We start from the raw sequence: 17,692 nt of genomic DNA on the forward strand, positions 1-17,692 counted from the left end.
AAGCTTCAGTTAAAGCAGCACGTTCTTCACGTGCCTGTCAAAGTGGTTAGTTTGATGGGTTACATTTGAAGGTTAAAACTCCCACAGTCAGCCTACAATGGTAGGCCTGCTGTCATGTCTGAATTGTTACTGTAGAAGGTGGCACAATGAGTGCTGCAGTCCACTGGTGACATTTAAGCTACAGGCCCTCTGTCAAATTTCCGTAGTATAACAGAGCATTATTGGTAGGTTAAATATGTAAATTGGAAGTATAATCAGTTTCAAGATATTTTAAGGGTCAGGGCAAAAGACTGGGGCATGGTAAGCAGCGTCCCAGTGCACAGAGGTAAAAGACCAGCACCATCTGTCCGCAAAAAATAGGGGTTATCATTGAAAAAGAAGAATTTTCCTACAAATAGTAATTGTTTCTAACTTTTAGAGGAGTTCAGCATGAATGACTACAGTGTCATTAAATGGCAATAATATATTTGAGTCGTAAGTGATTGAGAAAGAGCAGCCAGAATTAGGAGTACTAGTTGTGTGCTAGAGTGGGGATGGATAGTGAGACTAGAAAGAAGACTTCAGTAATATGATCAATAGTGTCAAATCCAGCCGATGGGATATACATTTCTTAGTAAACTCAATAAAATACCACAGTTGTTCATGCCTACAACTATTTAGTGGTATAATATCATCCCTATGGTAAAAGAATGAGAATAAAACACCAGTATTAGATTTTACTTAATTAATCTAGTTGTTAGAAATCATCCCTTTACGTTTCCTTGCAAAGATATTTCTTTAAGTTGTTCTCTTGGACAAGCCCGGATCAAATATCTTTGTGAATCTCTACACATATGTAGTAATGTTTCTTATACAACTGCATTTTCTGTGGCTGCTTTATAACAGATGGAATTGTTGCTCGTTTCGTGTGTGCGCATTTTATCAAACTACGTGGATATCAAACTTTAGCCCGCATTTTAAGACAATGCTTTGGATGTAGCATTTTCCTTTAAATGGGATTTAAGATTTTGCTCACTTTTGGACCATAGGCAGACAGCCAATAATCAATATTTTCTAAGTAGTTTCACACAGAGAGAATATTAAAATAATTTCAGAGTGTATTCCTGTTTCATGTTTCGTTCAACTATTTAAGAAAAATGTATAGCATGTCACTACTGTTTCATTCACAAAGAAAGAAATTATGTTTCAGTCTCTCCATAGGATCAAAACTTCAGCATTAGAGAAAATGTCATGAGTTAAAAAGAAAGAAATGTTTTGATAAATATATTACTACATTTCGTGCATTATGTCCCTGAGCAATCTTAATATTGCACTGTGTTACACTGGTTGCCCAGATATATTTTGCAGGCGCTCACCATAGTAAGTGATCTCATTGGAATTGCATTTTGTAATGTATAGGCAGTGCGAATGGGTGCCAGTGTTTGCAAGTGCTTCGAAACCGGCCTTTATTTCTAACATGTTGTAGCGCTGTCTTTTTCTTTTGAGCAAAGCAGCATTGTTTAAAAAATCAATATACATTGAAATTAAGGTGATTATTCAGACCTTTGTGTAACACAGACTAGACCGATTGGAAACATTAGTTGGAGAGTGACGGAAGTAGTAACAGTGTTCGTGGCATTTTGGCAGCGCTCCAGTTTGCAGTTGCCTTCCGTGAACATCATGAGTTTTGGCACTTATTGCTTTTTCTACACAAATGATGCACTATTTGCAAGCTTAACTTAACGCTCACTTACAGCGCATGGAACCAGTCATCTGCAATAGATTTCTCAACCGGCTGAACTAAGTTCACAACCTTAACCGTCAGCTTACACACAGAGCTGTGCAGCAGTGACACTGACAATGCTTCATTCATCTGTCTTACCTGCAGGAAGGGGAAGAGAATAAGCAAATATATTGCACAGCCAACCCCACCTTGATTTAAAAGTGAATCTCAGGGAGATGCACTTTGAGGTTGGAGCCTTGGAAAGGCTGGGAAGGCTGAGAGAGAGTCAGTTGCATATTAGGCAGAAGCAGGGATCTACTGGATAGGCTGCGAACACGCTAAATTACCTTACACATATTTATTTCTCTTTGTGGCATAAAATCTCCATGCCTTAAAGTTATCCCTCCCTAAATATTTTTCTGTTCACTCCCCCGAGTATTTTGACAGTGTGTGCATTGTTCTGTGGGTGGATTCAAATCTGTCACATACAGGTAATTCACAACTGAGTGCAGCAGAATTAACCACAACAATTATTTGATTGCAGAGTTAAAATGTGCCCAAACTGTCTTTCCTCACTTGGCCTTTTGCCTACCTCCTTCCTCAAGCCACACCCAACTCCAAGAAGTGACCCTTTGAAAGCTGTGTTTGAAAATGATCTGAGTTTTGGTGCAGATCACCCAGGCGCACCAATTCTTAATAAGATGCAATAATCATTTCTAATTCGGAAGTTAATGTTCTTATAAGTACTATGGTGTTTTAGTATAAGCTAGATAAATCAATAAGTACAGCAACGCAGATATTTTTCTCTATGGCAGGAACTAATGCCTAACAGCCAACTAGCTCTAAAATCCCCCTCCCCAAAGAAAACTGATAACATTTACATAGAGTACAATTTGACTTTAACAGCCATTACAGGTGCTACGCGTTAAATATATCATTTAAATTTGGCAGTCTTTAAAGTCTGTTTTCTGCCTTCAAAATATGTTCCTGTTTTTTTTCCAAATCCCAGGCTTTTTCTAAATGTACAGAAGCAGATTTACATAAACTACTTTAGCAAGTCAAAGGCATTATTTCTAAATAGACTAACAAAATAAAATAATTAAAATCTTGCCGTTTTACCAGCAGTTTGAACCTCGTCCACGCTTTAGTCTGTCATTGGGTGTGCTGTTCTTTGTTTGCAGGCGGATCGCTTCAGCGACACTGATCTATCATGCCAAGCAACCACGTCTTATTAGCTGCAGGCTTCAGACCTTTCATTATGACGTGGCCCAAGCCATTTTTCCCCCACCCCCATGCCTACAGAAATTAATCACAGAAACTGGCAGGCTTGCAATGTTATGCCTTGCAAATCCTATGGCACAACCCTTTATGTAAATTACATTTTTGAACTTGTACATTCAGTTCAGTAATGTTACTTAATATCCATATAAAATCCTTCAGATTCTCTCTGTACTTTGGTCGCTACTGATTGACGCTTTATACTCACCTGCAAATAATTACATTGTCATGGAAAATGTATTCGTGGTAATTTTAGCGACTCTGGGAAGCCCATTCAAAGCTGCAGCCTATGATTCGAGTTTTACTATACTGGTGATTTCAATTTTCATCTGCAGGTTAATAATGACAAGGACTGAGGTCGCATCAGTATGGAGTTGGGATCAGTGTACCTTTTGCACAAAGTAGGCCTACCCACCCATTCTGCAGACATACCTGAGATGGCCTCTTTACTAACAACTACACTATAACTTTCAAGGAGGTTCTCCTGTTAGTTAGGCCGAACCATCACGCAGTCCTTTCCAACATTCGTTTTTCGGAGGTGAACTCCCCTCACCCTAGGCAGGCTCCAAACATTTCAGAGCCTGGAACAATATAGACCATGGCTTCTTAGACAAAACGGGACACTTAGCCAGTTCTTTCCCAAGATGCAGTGCGGGCAGCATTGAGCCATACAGATTAGTTTCATGCCTCTTTCCACAAATTAGTTCCCTACAAGACAGCCTCCAAAAATAGAATCATGCCCTCAGCCCTGTGGTACTCGGAAGCTTTGAGGCTTGAGAAACAGCATTGTAGGAATCAAGAGAGATGCTGGTGTTGAGATTACGATAGCCAGGAGAAAATTCCCTATAAACAAGCTTTAGCCAACTACAAACATCTCATTTTAAGGAGAAAAGCAGGTACTATATAAGATAATTGAAGCTGCCCAAGATTCTACCAAACTTATTTATGGTGGTATCCAAACTCGGGACCCCACCTTGTAATTGGGCCAATCTAGCGACTCGCTCATTTTGTAATTTCCTAGCCCTTAGTGTTCAGGCTAAAGTAGACTCCATCTATTCCAACTTTAATGCCTCTCCCGTCTCTTCAACCAGTTCGGACGGCCGTGTGGAATCTTTAGGAAATTCCTCTCTGAGAGAGTTCACCCCTGTCTCCTTGGAGCTAGTAATGCACCCAGGATCACCCTTGAACCCGTGTCCGCTCTCTAACCTTAATGAGTCTTCTGCACTAATTGGGCCAGTTCTGGCCAACATTTTTAATTCTATGTTTATAGTTTGTGTCTATCATTCTCAATGGAAAAATGCTTCCATTCTTCCCCTATTAAAGAAGTCTAACCTGCACCCGAAAGACACTAACAACTATTGGCACATTGCACGTCTGCCTTTGCCCACCGAATTAGCAGAAAATATTATAAATGCCCAATTAACCCAATAGATTCAGCCCTCAATTTGTTAGATGAAACGCAATTTGGATTAAGGAAAAGCCATAGTCCAGAAACAGCGTTCATCAAAGCCACAGATTAAATAAGGTTTGCGTTGGTAATGGTGGCGCAGTGGTATTGGTCCTCTTGGATCTATTTGCAGCCTTTGATACAGTTGACCATGGTCTCCTGATCACCCGTATCTCCTCCCTAGGCATCAGGGACAAGGCCAAAGCTCTGTTAGTATCCTTCTTAGCCAACAGAGCCCAATCAGTTAAGTTGGGTGATTTTGAAACCCCTTCTTTTTCTCTTCCGTGTGGAGTCCCACAGGGCTCCTCCATCAGTCTTATGCTTTTTTACATCTACCTGACCAACCTGGCACGTGTGAATAAATCTGCTGGCTTAAGCCTTGCACCATAAGCAGACAATACTCAAATTGTTTGTGTTTTGGCTAACCATGGGCAAAGCACTATGCTACGCTCGCGTAGTTTGCGAAGTTTGCGCAACTTCGCACTACGCGAACTGCACGTAGCATAGTGCAAACATGCGTAGCGTAGCGTAGTGCAGCAGTTATTTTGTGCTTGCTCGTGGCCCTCAACGTCAAGTTGGTGACCGCAAGCAAGCAAAATTATATCCTCGCGAGACTTTTTCTTTGTTTGCGATCAGCAACATCAAGTTGTAGATCGCGAGCATGGAAAATAAACCTACCGGCAAGATTCTCAAAACGGGGAGGTCAGGTTTCTCATTGCGAGTGGTCGCACATGCTCGCGACCGCTCGCGATGAGAAACTACCAGTCCACGTTGAGAAAGCTGCAGCTCGAGTAAAAATCTACTCGAGCGGCAGAAAAGTACAGATCGCACTGTGCAAGATGCCGTTTTCAATGATTGCACAGTGCCGGATGCTTGTCCTCACTGTGTAATCATTGAAAACGACATCTTGCACAGTGCGAACATGTTACTACGCAGTTCGCGTAGTGCTACGCGTAGCTCGCATATTGCGAAGTGCACTTTGCGTAGCTACGCATAGCGCTTCTTCGCAAACTACGCCCATCCTTAGTTTTGGCTAATTTTCATGATGGTATGTTGGCGGTGAGGACCTGGATGTCCAATCACTACCTCAAATTAAATTCCTCCAATACTGAGGTGATGGTATTTGGTAACCTCTTTCTGGCATGGTCCTCTGGTAGGTGGCCAGACAATCTTGGACTGTCTCCTTTAATCCCCATTAAAGCCAGGAAGCCTATCATATCGGCCTTGGTCTTGTCTAAGGTAGACTATTGCAATTGTCTACTGATGAACTCTAAGCAATCAATCTTAAACACACTGCAGTTATTTCAAAATGCTTCTGCTAGACTGCTGTCCAGCACACAGAAATTTCATTCTGTGTATGAAGTGATCAGACAACTGCACTGGCTGGCTATCAGAAACAGAATGAAATGTAAGGTGCTGTGCATTGCCTATAAAGCTATACATAATATAGGACCCACATTTTTGAAGAATCGTTAAAGATTTACACCCCGAACAGGTCACTGTGCCCGGCCGGCGCAAATCTATTTGTTGTTCCCTGAACATATAGATTCAACTGAGCTTTGTTGTAGCGACTGCTAAAATCTGGAAGTCTCTTCCCTGTCAGATCAGAGACTTGCCATCACTTTTGACGTTCAGGAAAAAAGTAAAAAAAACTAGATTTTTAATAATTAGGTTACCTCTGTCCTCTTTCACTCTGTCCTGTCTCAGGAGTAGCTAGCGCCAAAACACTTTTGCTGGTATTTGTGCGCTCTATAAATTGTTACAGCATAACATAACATAAAAGCACATGTGTGAGATAGACTTTTATTGTAAAGGCATTGTTACGACTTCAGGGTTAATGCATTTGTAGTTAAGTCTTTTCAGTTTCAGATGCTTCCCAAATATTGATGGCATTGCGGGACTTAGGGCTGACTCTTCCTGGTTGGCTTTTCTAATGAGTTTTGCAATCATTTACCTCCAGGAGATTAGGGAAACTAGCCTTAGCTTCTTCATTGATGTTTACAGCAGTTTCTTTGTATCCACTCGGAGATCTCAGTCAAGGAGAAACAAGGGTGGTCTAAGTTCTTTTGCTCTCAAATGAAAAATAGATGCATTTTTTAGGTTTGTGGATGTCTTTCTCTTGCAGGCGGCTTGTCATACATTTTTACAATACTAACAGCTTCCATATCACTGTCGATCATGTCAGCATACTTAGATCTCTGATTGCTAGATGTTCTTATACTGGCAGTGTTTTTACTCCTTTCGTTTTAATGGGTGATTTTAATTTCCATCTTTTTGGTAATTGCAGGTCTGACGATGGGATTTCAATTTCTCCCTCAAACATTCATTCCGTACATACTGCACACAGTGAGTTGTTTGAAGCCCTGGTAAGTGACATGCCCAGACGTTGGTCCCTTGCTCACTGTGCCACTGGATTCAAGCTAGCCCAGCTGATAAGCGGTGTTACCCCAAAACCAGTACCAGGATGCTTGTTTCTGGTCCAGGGAAGACCTGGCTTGGCAGTTCTGACTGGATTGTTCCCATGAGGCACAGGGTTACGACTGATTTGCATATGGCTGGGTCTGAACTGGAGTGGCGAATTGAGCTAAAGAATGGATGGATGGATGAATGAAGGCTCCGGCCTCTTCCATGGACATACCGGCGGTTCGTGCACTCGGAAATTTATGCTAAGCCCCCATATCAGTTTATCGAGCTGGATTTACTTATTGGTGGTTTCAAGCCTACCGCCTCTATGGGACCTTGCTACGGTGTTCTCGCACTGGCCTTATTTGATCCCTGGGATTCAAACCCTCATCAACTTTCAGAGTGATTCAACGCTCTGCTTTGAAACTGTCCAATTACTGACAGACCACTTGGAATTTTACTTATTTTCGGTGGGGCCTTTTACATTCTACTTGGATTTACCAACCTTTTTTTATTATCGCTTCATGCTGGCCGCGTCTATATTTCTTTAATCTCCAGCCAGTTCTTCCAGCCTTGTTTCCGCACTATATCCAGCACCATTTTGACTGATGGCCATTTTCTGGCCTCTACTCTCTATATAAAGCAGAAACAATGTGCCCTGATGAAGGAAATCACTAAGCAGTTACATATTCCGAAACGCGCATCGGCGCTCTTCTTTGCTGTTGGTTTTTATATTAAATCTTTGATTGTACATATTGTGATCCTATTGCCCATTGTTATGTACTGTGCTTTATGTCTTCTGTGGTTTTTCTTGTAATAGTTTTTGACTTTGTTTTTTCTGTATGTCATATTTGATAATTATACTGCTGTGTTTATTGTGTGTTCCTCATTTTTTTGTATTTCGTTGGCTGGTCTTCATGGTTCATGAATATGTATGTAGTCCTTTTATGAATATATGTTCACCTCCTGTGTGATATTTTATTTACAAATATGATTTTTTTTTACATCTCTTTTATCCAGAAAAAATGAATGATGAAAAATAAATAAATGGTTTAAGAACTGATCTGTGGGGCGTCTCTAATTATCTTGGAGCTTCTGCCCGATTTGTTGCTTATTAGTGGGGACATCGTGTCATGTTCTTAGTCGATGATGGATTCAACCCAGAGCTGTGACTGGGGTTGAGTGTTTTAAAAGTTTCAGCACTCCGTCCATCGTCTTCTTGTGTTTGCCAAGTGACTATAATTTTTCTGCCCTGTGTGAGAGCGAGAAGAAGCTTGGCAACTGCATTTTGTACCCCCACACATTAACCAGGAGATGTGTCTCTACCATGATTTATATGTGATTCCACTGCTTTGGTGTCATTCTTGTTTAATTAGAGTTTTTTGGGGACACAAGAGTGATCATAACACACTTTTTGCCACCTTACATTGGAGGCAACACATGGACACCACCATGAATTTATCCCATGGGCAGTTTTCCCCACGTAACCCAGTACTTAGACTGAGATGGAAGGGTATTGATTCAAAATGTTTCTATCGTAATTTATTTGTTTATTGTTTTAATGCCTTTATTTCATGCCTCAATTCCCAAAGTCCAGACATGAATTTTCTCAGCCCATATACGTTTGTAAGTAGACATGTAGTAGTCCCTCTTTCTTCCTCTTGAAAGCATCCATTTACCCATGTCAAATGGTTTGATCGCTCTTGTTCAAAGTACTATGATGATCTCTTGATAGCTCAGAAGGAAAAGCCTAGGGACAGATGTAACTTCGTCTCTCTCAGAACCCTGCATAATATTACCTTACCGAGTAGGAATTATGCTTTGAAACAGAGGCCTATGCCTCTAGATCTAGTGCAAACATTTGGGAGGTTGTGAATCAACCATTATTTACTTCTAACCAGGGAAGCAAACTTTTGCAAAATTTCATGTTTGACATGTGGCTCAAACACTTTAAAGCCATTTATGGTAGGCCTTGTTCTGCTCTGGGACCCGCTGACGTTCAACCAGCCTTGACCTATCTGAATGACTTCTCTCCTTCATTTGATTGGAAAGAAGTAGGAGATGCTATTCTAAACCTGCTGAATGTCCTTATGACACTATTCAAACCTAACATACACTTATTATGGGCCCTAGTTTTAATAATCTATTTTAACACAGTTTTTAAGCTCAGTCTCCCCAGCTCATGGTCTAAATCATTTATCGTTCCCGTACACAAAAATAGCTCATGGGACGATACACTGTGTTATTGTCTGATTTGCTTGACAGACTCTGAGGTCAAAGCTATAGGCAAAGTGCTCCTATTCGGATTAACAACTTGAGCCAAAGCCCTAAGAATGCTAACGGATGTCCAAGACGGGTTTATACCAGGCAAGAGAACAGTAGACCAATGCTTAAATGTGTATCTTTCAATTAATAAATAAACCCTGGCCAGATTGGGAGCCGAACATTTGGTTTTTATGAACTTAAGGTCCACCTTTGATAGGATTAATAGAGACATGTTGTGGTGCATTTTATGATGGACACGGGGATCAATATAAACATATATTTTTTATTTTTACTTGACCTGCATTTTAACCTGAGTGCCTCTGTCAGATGTGGCCTGAAAAGAGAACGCACTAAGCACTTTACACTCAACAGAGTGGTCACACAAGGCTGCATTGGGCCCTTTTTTATTACCCCTTTATGTTAATAAAAGGAAGCAGATCCATGTATATGAAGGTTGTGATCTGTTTGATGAGGAAACAGATCCATGTATATGAGGGTTGTGATCTGTTTGATGGCTGCGCTATCTCAGCTCTTTTATATGCAGATGATACTGTGTTAGTTTCGTGGACAGCGCAAGGTCTTCAAACTTTACTGAACCTTTTTATATGGACACCCCTGATCTTAGTATTAACTAGACTAAATTGCACACCATGATGATAGGCCTGAGAAACACTAAAAGCAGACTCCACCTCAGCAAGGGCCTCCCTTAGTTGGTCTCAGTTGGTAATGGATAGGAGACATGCTGTTGCCAGTATTGCTGCTGTCTTTGACTTTACTGCTAGACTGGAAATCGGAGGCGGCCATGGCTGAGATCTATGAAACAAAATATATGCCTATAGTGTCTCATGGCTTTGTAATTAGGGGGTATGCTAGCATTGCTTCCTTACACAGTGCTGAGAATACATTCTTCAGAAGGTTTCTTGCTCCCCCCCTTAGCTCGTCTACTTTTATAATTCATGAAGAACTGGGGTACGGTTTTTATTCTGACACAATCGACTAAGACCACTCATTTTATGACTGTCCATCTGGCTCAAGCCGCAATAGGAATTTAACAGGAAATTACTCAAGGACTGTTTAGGTTTGGATCATGTCTCCTGTATACCCTGAATTACTTATTTTTGGAATTGTTCGTTTAAGTTAGGGCGAACATCCCTTTTTGGCACCTCTTATATCATTAAGTAGACAGTTCCTATTTGGATCAAAGATGCTTTTCTAAGCCAGGTACTCAAAAAGAGGGAATATTAACAAAGGTTTCAGTCAGGTCGTATTGTCTTGTGTAGTCTACTCTATCCATAGAACCCTAGATTTTGTTTCACATGTCTAACACTCATCATTATTTATTAGCACAGGTTAAATATTGTCAATTTTTTATTAATTACCCCGAAAGGATGGTCTTGTTATTTGGACCACCCACCTTGGACCTGTGATACCACACCCACTCAAGACACTAAGCACTTTATCTGATTCTGTTCCATTTACAAGCACCTTAGATCCCGTTTTCTTAAAGCCACTACTAGCTGGAAAAAACTTTACTAGGCTAGGCCTGCTTTTCTGTTTTTACAGCTATTGAGTGAACCTTGTATTTGCTGGTCTGTTGCTTGTTTTTTAAACAGTGCTGTCAGATTTAGGAGTTCTATGATTGATTACTTTTAATGTTTTGCTTTGTAATATTTTCTGTGGGTATGCTTGGCTTTTACTGTGATTTACTATTATGGTTTGCAATTTCAAAACAAGCATTTACAATGCAAAGGTTTCGCCTTTGGAAAAGTTTGAGCTATTGGCATTGTAAATGACAAAATTTGTATTTATGTGTTGGTTTTGAAAACAGATAAATAAATGGCATTGTCATTTACATTGCTAATAGCTCTAACTTTTCCAAAGGCGAAACCGTTGCATTGTAAATGCTTGTTTATTTAGCTGTGGTGTCCTATTTATTCTCTCTTTTTTGTTGTCTTGTTCATTTATGTTATGTGTTGAGTGAAATGCTTTTAATGATACCTTTGTTTTATTTCTTAGGGTCCTCGGAGCTGGAATTTACGTAGCACTTCTGTGTTTTGTTCATGAGGTGTAGACGAATATAAATAGACCCTTTCCGTGTTTGCATAATGCTTTCTGCTGTCGGGATGGCTTCATGGCGCTTTCAGCGGTCCAGTAACATTCTACATGGCCCTGAGATTAGCGTCATCCGTTCTTGAAGGTGGGTGACAGGTGGCCGGGCTGCGGGTGTGTGAGTTTGGTGTGCAGTTCTCACGACAGAGGACATTTTCGATCGCTGACACTTCATCCAGATCAGCGCAAACGTAAGGAAACGAGGCCAAGGTCGGCAACTTGAACTGGCATCATGGCACCATGGCGAGCAAAGTTAGCCTGGACACTGCCAAGGAGCTTCTTTTAGGAGATCTGTTCTTAGAGGACCCTCTCTGACCTTCTCGACTGAGCAGATATGAAGGGGTTTGTGGCCAGTAAACACACCTTGAAGTCAGCGCTGTATGGAGCCTGTCAACTCATCACACACTCACCACACCTCTGCTGCCTTACCCTCCTCTCACCCCCCCAAGGGTGTGACGCTTCGGTGGCATGCCGCTGTCCCGTGTCCTCCTGAGTCCTGCAAACACCTCAAGGTGTGCCGAGCAAACACTGCCTGAATGGCCAATTCTGCCCCTGACATTGTGAGGGCCACTGAGAGCAGGCTCGGCCTCTGAAACGGGAGAGGCGCCGAGTGGGAAGGTGGTGGCCCTTTTTTGAGTCAAGCAGGGAAGACAAGGGGACAGGATTGCAGGGCGTTGAAAAGCGAGAGGTGATAAGGTGGGCGGGTAAGGTGAGACCACCGTGGAGTGGGCCTCTTTGGCTCAACGTCCAGGGGAAGTCGGCCATGACAGCTGGCTTTTGTTCTCTTGTTGTTGGAGGTGGGGGGGGGGGGCTCCGATGCCTTTTGGCCAGGGTCACGCTATATATGTGCTACATGTTTGCAGGCTGGCAGGATGCCAGGGTAATCCTTGGAACGCTCTGCCCTCGAACCTGAGGAACCTGTGGAACGGACGGCGGGAGGGGGCGGGAGTGGACACGGATGGCGGGAGGGGGCGGGAGTGGACACGGACGGCGGGAGGGGGCGGGAGTGGACACGGACGGCGGGAGGGGGCGGGAGTGGACACGGACGGCGGGAGGGGGCGGGAGTGGACACGGACGGCGGGAGGGGACGGGAGAGGACACGGACGGCGGGAGGGGGCGGGAGAGGACACGGACGGCGGGAAACGTGCACAGGACAGTGAGGGGGGGCGGAAATGGACAGCGCATCAGTGAAAGGGGAGGGAACGGGAAAAAACGTAACTCCGCCCTGGGAAAAAATCTCGGGAACGCCCCCGAATCTGGTCCGGCCTTGACGGACAGATCTCTGTTCCAATGGCTAGCCTCCATTTATGGAGCTAGCCAATGGGACAGGGGGGCGTATTCCATTCTCCTTACTGGAAATCAAGAGATTTCTCTGGAGGGCGGAGCTAAGAGCTCCGCCCTCCAGCGAAACCTAAAGAATAAAGTATATACTGACTGACCGAATTAATGTAGGTTATACTGGAAGGTAAAGTGCGGCCATGCTTTTTGAAATAATATCCAGACCTTAAATTTATATACAATTTTTCTGTATGTCCTTTGTGTTCTTTTAACGTATTGTTACAAAGGAGAAAATCATTTGTTCTTCACAGTTCCAACATTAAAAAGCTAAATGCTGGAATGACCTGGAATCTTCAATAAATAGAAAACTTTTAAAGCATTTTTTTAATGTCAAGCAAAAGAGCTAATATGTGCTGTGTTTTCTAAATGTGATTTACTTATTACTATTTAATTCCCGTTGACAAAATGTTTCATGCTCTTAATTCAAGTTTGGTTGCATAATACCGTCATCGGCACCATCAGATGAGACCCACTGATTCACTGAATAAGTCTCTGCAGACATTCATTGGCCAGGATGATCTCAGGCCAAATAATCTGCTGGGTCACATTAGTCTACAAAATCATACTATGGTAAAGGGCGGGTAAATTACTTAATCAAAGGAGAGTGGTAAAGAGTGACTATTAGAAATGTTAATAATATTCAGAAAGTGAAAACGTTGTCGAAATTCACAAACAAGTCCAAGGAAGTTTCCTATTGTGACTGCACATGAAAAAATGTTGCAGTATGTGTTCGTGCATGACAAAATCACCTATCATTCAACTGATGCACACGTTTCCTAACAGTAAACAGATGTTTGGTTACAGCTGAACCACGGATGCTAGGCATCTCTGCAACGACCATAGATTTACTGGAGTACTAGAGATTTAAATGCGTGTCGGGAAATACAATGACAACTGTTGTGTTCCAGCCTCTGCACGCCTGTGACGCAACAGGCGTGCAGTGTTAGGTCATGTGACCTCATCTAATAAAGAGGGGCCACGCACGCACGTACGCCAGTTAGGCGAGGGTGCGGAGAGCCATAAACGTCCCTTAGTGCCCGTGTCATTTATTTCTATGGCCACGTGTTAGGCCTAATTCATCCCAGGTGCCCCCGAGTGTAGGACCCGAGATTGTGCCCCTAGGGATCACACAACCCCCCACAACACAACAACAACCAGGGGTTTTAACCCACAGCCAGTACTTTTATTACTTTGGCAGATTCACAGACAGAGGGCCTGATTAGACCCTGACGGGCAGTCTTCTGGTCGGCAGGGGCTGAAGACTCTGGCCTCTGCCACCTGGCAGAGCACTGTCTGCACTTTTGTAAATCTTCGCCTTTCTAGCAGGGATCTTTAAACTGCAAAACTAGGGATAAGATTTACTTGATTCTCATAGGGTACAGTGCAGCATCCGCAAATGCTGCGCTGCGTGAGAAGGAAAGAGCAATAGAGCGCCATATTTACAGAAATGTGGCGCTCTTCTCCCCTCTCAATTGCACTGGTGCAGAATTATGCTGTTGTGAGCCATGGACACACCTTCGCACCATAGTGCAAGGGTATCTCGGTGAGCCTAGCATAGGTTTTGTACTGGAAGGGAACCCTTCTAGGACACAATACCATGCTTAAACTAAGCTTAAACCTCTTTGCACTTTGTATGTGTTTATTACAGTGCAGCACAAATAGAAAGTCAGAAAAGAAAGGATAAATGAAAGCAGTTCTCCTCAGAGCGCCTATTTTAAATGGGCTCTATTTTCTCATGATAAACCCTGGCTACTTTTTAAAGTAAATAGGTCTTAGTGTCAGAAACCTCGAATGGTTGTAAGGAAATTCCCTAAGTAATGCGCTAAATAATGCAAAGGAGCGCTATGCGCTGCTTCGCGCTACATTCTAAGGGCTTCATTTATGTAAATGTGCTGGACTTGTAAAGCGCACAGCTGCCCATAAGCGTCCCGGCGCTTGCTTAGGGAACCCGTCCTGGTATTCCCCTGTGAGAAACCCCGGCAGGGTGTCCACAAGGTGAAAGCCAGGCATCCCGCCGCGAGGGGCCGTAGTGGAGATTAAGCAAGCTATTGCCCAGAGTTGCAGAGTGTGACCCCGTGAGTTGAGTAGGCACCAGAGCGAGAATTGTCGAGTCCGTGGAATTTTGAGCCCGAGACCCGCCGAGGCGGGGAATCGAACCCTGGTCCACAGTCGATCTCAGCTTCCGGGTCTGCCTCCTCTAACCACTGAGCCACGCTTCTCCACGAGGCAGCGCGTCACTTTTACGCCGCCGGTGCGGCACTTTTTGTGACGCACCAGCAGCGTAAAAAATGTGCCTTGTTGCACAATATTTACAAAGTGACGCATCTAGGTAAATGCATCACTTTGTAAACCCTTGCGCTACTTATACCTACGCCAGTTATAATGTATGCAGGGGGGCGTTCTGACGCAAGAAAGGGTCATTGAAGTGACGCAGAATCTATAAAATTTCAGTGCGCCACTTCTAGGACACAAATGCGTCACTTTCTTACGCCTGCCTCACAGCAGGCGTAAGACTGGCGCAGACCCTTTCACATGGGGCTTGCCCCATGTGAAAGGACACATTGCTGGAGTAGCGACACTTTTGTGACACACTCCAGCAATACGTCACTATCGCGCCATACAGATACGTCAGAAATACTGACGTATCTGTAACTCCTTGCGCCATGATGCGTCATACTGTAAACATGACGCATCATTGGTGTCGCAAGGAGGGCGCAGTGAAAAGTGACGCATCGCTGTTTTCACGCAGCGGTGCGTCACTTTTCATAAATGAGGCCCTAATGATTTTACAGAGCTAAACATGGTAATAGCTGGACCGTAAATTAGTAAAAAAAAAAATTGTGTCGATTTTCATCAGTTTTGTGATGCAAACACAGACCTAAAACTTAGTAAATATACCTCTAGATGGCACAACTGCCCTTCACAGTCCTGAAGATTTGCTGAGCCGACACCATGTATAAAGAGTCTACTAGGCAAACGAATTTGAACAGAGAAATGAAACCTCAAAAAATGCAAAAGTTTGTTTTCCTCGAACAAAAAATAAATGACTCTGAGGTGTACTGAGTGGTCTATCTGCATGCAGGGGATAATCTGAATTTTCCCTGAGCATGTCTGTGATTCATCACATGGTAGACATGGGCACGGAGCATGATTGATGGTTGTTTCTCAATATTGACAGCAAGGTGAACTCTATGTCTTGGTAGCTCTTTTGAAGGCAGAGCTAGTAAAGACTCTATTGGGGTAAACTTGGTGCTACTCCTGAGTCTCAGGAGAACGAGGTAACCACATGCTTGCCAGGGCAGGAGCATCTCCAATTTACGTTGGTGCTACTGCTCTGCCCAACTTTAAATGACGATCAAGGTAATAAATCAGCATCTGTAGGTTGGCACATAAATATGCTTACAACTTTTGGGATTTCTTGAAGTATTTCCAGCTGTTGCTTGCGTAAGTCACAGTGTTGCTTGAGTTTGAATACCTTAGTAAACACAGAAGAAAGGAGGCCTTTGGCAAAACAGGAAAAGTTGGGTCATTTTGTATGTTTATTCGATGTTTTTAATATCAGTTATGACAATGTGTTTTTCATCCATATTAGTGATATCGATGTTAATGTTTCACTATTTTTTTTGTGTCGATATTTGTGTATTTTTTCAAATCAGTATAGAATATCGATATTTATGTTATCTATATTTGTGTCAATAATTTTGTAGGTCGATATTATGAGTGTCGATTTTATGTCAGTGATCCTAGCTTTGCTAAAGTTTCAGCTACATCCTGTCATCTTTGGCAGAAACAGCATATTCCTTAACAATAATACCTATATGGGATTACTGCGGCAGTGCAGTCTGGAGGGCATCGAGAAGAATATTCCATGTTGACCAGCCAGGTCTGGTGGCCTAATGGACCATTGGTCCACTGTAAGGACATGTATTTTACCTCATAGTCACTGATTCAAATCCCAGAAGACCTACTCAGTCTTTCATCCTTCTGAGGTTGATAAATTGAATACCATTGAGTTTGGTACCAGTAAATATCTGATATTCAGCAACAAGCTGTCCAAAGGTGAACGTGTGCTGTACAAATGCTCATGTTATGTTATATTGGCCATCATTTCTAAAATGCTACAGTTAATTACTATTGCCAAAGATGACTTTTATTTATTTTTGTTTATTTTTGAAGTTTTATATAGCACAACCCATTACCAAAATGCTACAGTTAATTACTAATGCCAAAAATGACTTTTATTTAGTTTTATTTATTTTTGACGTTTTATATAGCACAACTCAGACTCAAAAAGGTTCCAGAGCACTTTACGTAGGAACATAGGTGGGCATATTATCAAGTCCTGGCGATAAGTATCTCCAGCGCCAGTTAGTGGGAGTTTTTTTATCGCCTTCTTTCCCTGATAATTATCACCTTGTTATCGACGTATTATCAACACGTCGGTAACAGGCGATAGTGACAGAGAATGGCTTCGAAAACTCCTGCTAACTCCTTAGCGATGGCGATAGGTATTTAGGCGATACCTTGCCATCGCTGCGTTAGCGGCTGGAAAAGTGCTGCTAACGCAGCCATAATTCTTTGATAATATGCCCCCCTATCTTTAAGCATGAAAGCATGTCCAGGAAGAATATGGCATATGCACACACACAATACATAGAACATTTTTCACAGTCATGCATGCCAACTTAAATTTGTCACCTCCTTGGGACTCTGGTTCTTTGGCTTACAGTACTATCTCCACTTCCCCTACAGATCAGATACTTTCAGCAATGCACAGCACAGACAGACCAGAACAACTGCAGATCTCAAAGTCCAGAAGAGCGAAGAGGCCACATTATTGATGGGCACATGCTGTACAAATACTGGCTGTTCGCAACATTGCACAAGACAGATGAATACAGAACATAAGAAAACTCAGATCATTCACATGTCTGAATACCTCTCTTAAGAAATGGAGATCTAGAAACGTTGCTTATCCTCAGCATGAAGTCCATGTGCAAACAAAAAAAAAAAAGATCACAAGGGAGGAGCTTTGTTTCTCACACATAACATCAGGATTGTTGTATGTGTCAGGCAGTAGCTTCCACAATCCACAAAGGTTTTGAGCTTTGTGTAAGGTTCTTCTCCTTTCATTCCATCCAGAGAGCTCT

The 17,692-nt window shown here is 42.5% G+C and overlaps 1 protein-coding gene across 9 annotated transcripts in view; it reads right to left on the minus strand.

Moving 5' to 3' along the window:
* Positions 1 to 17,692, minus strand: part of LOC144784710 (ATP-dependent translocase ABCB1-like) — a 1,064,270-nt gene that overhangs the window by 1,032,482 nt on the left and 14,096 nt on the right. For 6 of the 9 annotated variants that reach the window (XM_078663668.1, XM_078663666.1, XM_078663670.1 and 3 more), the window contains exon 1: positions 2,822 to 2,901. The exons of 1 other annotated variant lie outside the window; for it this stretch is intronic. The gene's annotated coding sequence lies outside the window, so the exon portion shown is untranslated. Of the gene's footprint in view, positions 1 to 2,821; positions 2,902 to 17,692 lie in introns of those variants that run through there. 2 more of the 9 variants (XM_078663667.1, XM_078663664.1) reach the window with 1 other exon arrangement.

This window comes from Lissotriton helveticus, chromosome 10 (assembly GCF_964261635.1).
Source record: "Lissotriton helveticus chromosome 10, aLisHel1.1, whole genome shotgun sequence".
NCBI lineage: Eukaryota > Metazoa > Chordata > Amphibia > Caudata > Salamandridae > Lissotriton > Lissotriton helveticus.